Source organism: Gekko japonicus, unplaced genomic scaffold (genome assembly GCF_001447785.1).
Source record: "Gekko japonicus isolate JY-2015 unplaced genomic scaffold, Gekko_japonicus_V1.1 scaffold5178, whole genome shotgun sequence".
NCBI lineage: Eukaryota > Metazoa > Chordata > Lepidosauria > Squamata > Gekkonidae > Gekko > Gekko japonicus.
The window spans coordinates 20,421-20,633 of record NW_015172707.1 but is presented as its reverse complement, the minus strand read 5'-3'; positions in this window follow the sequence as shown (position 1 = coordinate 20,633).

Here is a 213-nt window from a genome sequence, read left to right as displayed (position 1 = left end):
TGGCTCACAGTTTCTTAGCCTCCCGCTCACACATTTTTGTCTTCGCTCAGGAAGGGATGGCTCCAGAGCAGTGTTCCCTCTAAGCTGAGTGAGTGTGAGCTGGCTCACAGTTTCTTAGCCTCCCGCTCACACATTTTTGGCTTCGCTCAGGAAGGGATGGCTCCAGAGCAGTGTTCCCTCTAAGCAGAGTGAGAGTGACGAAGCTCACAGTTG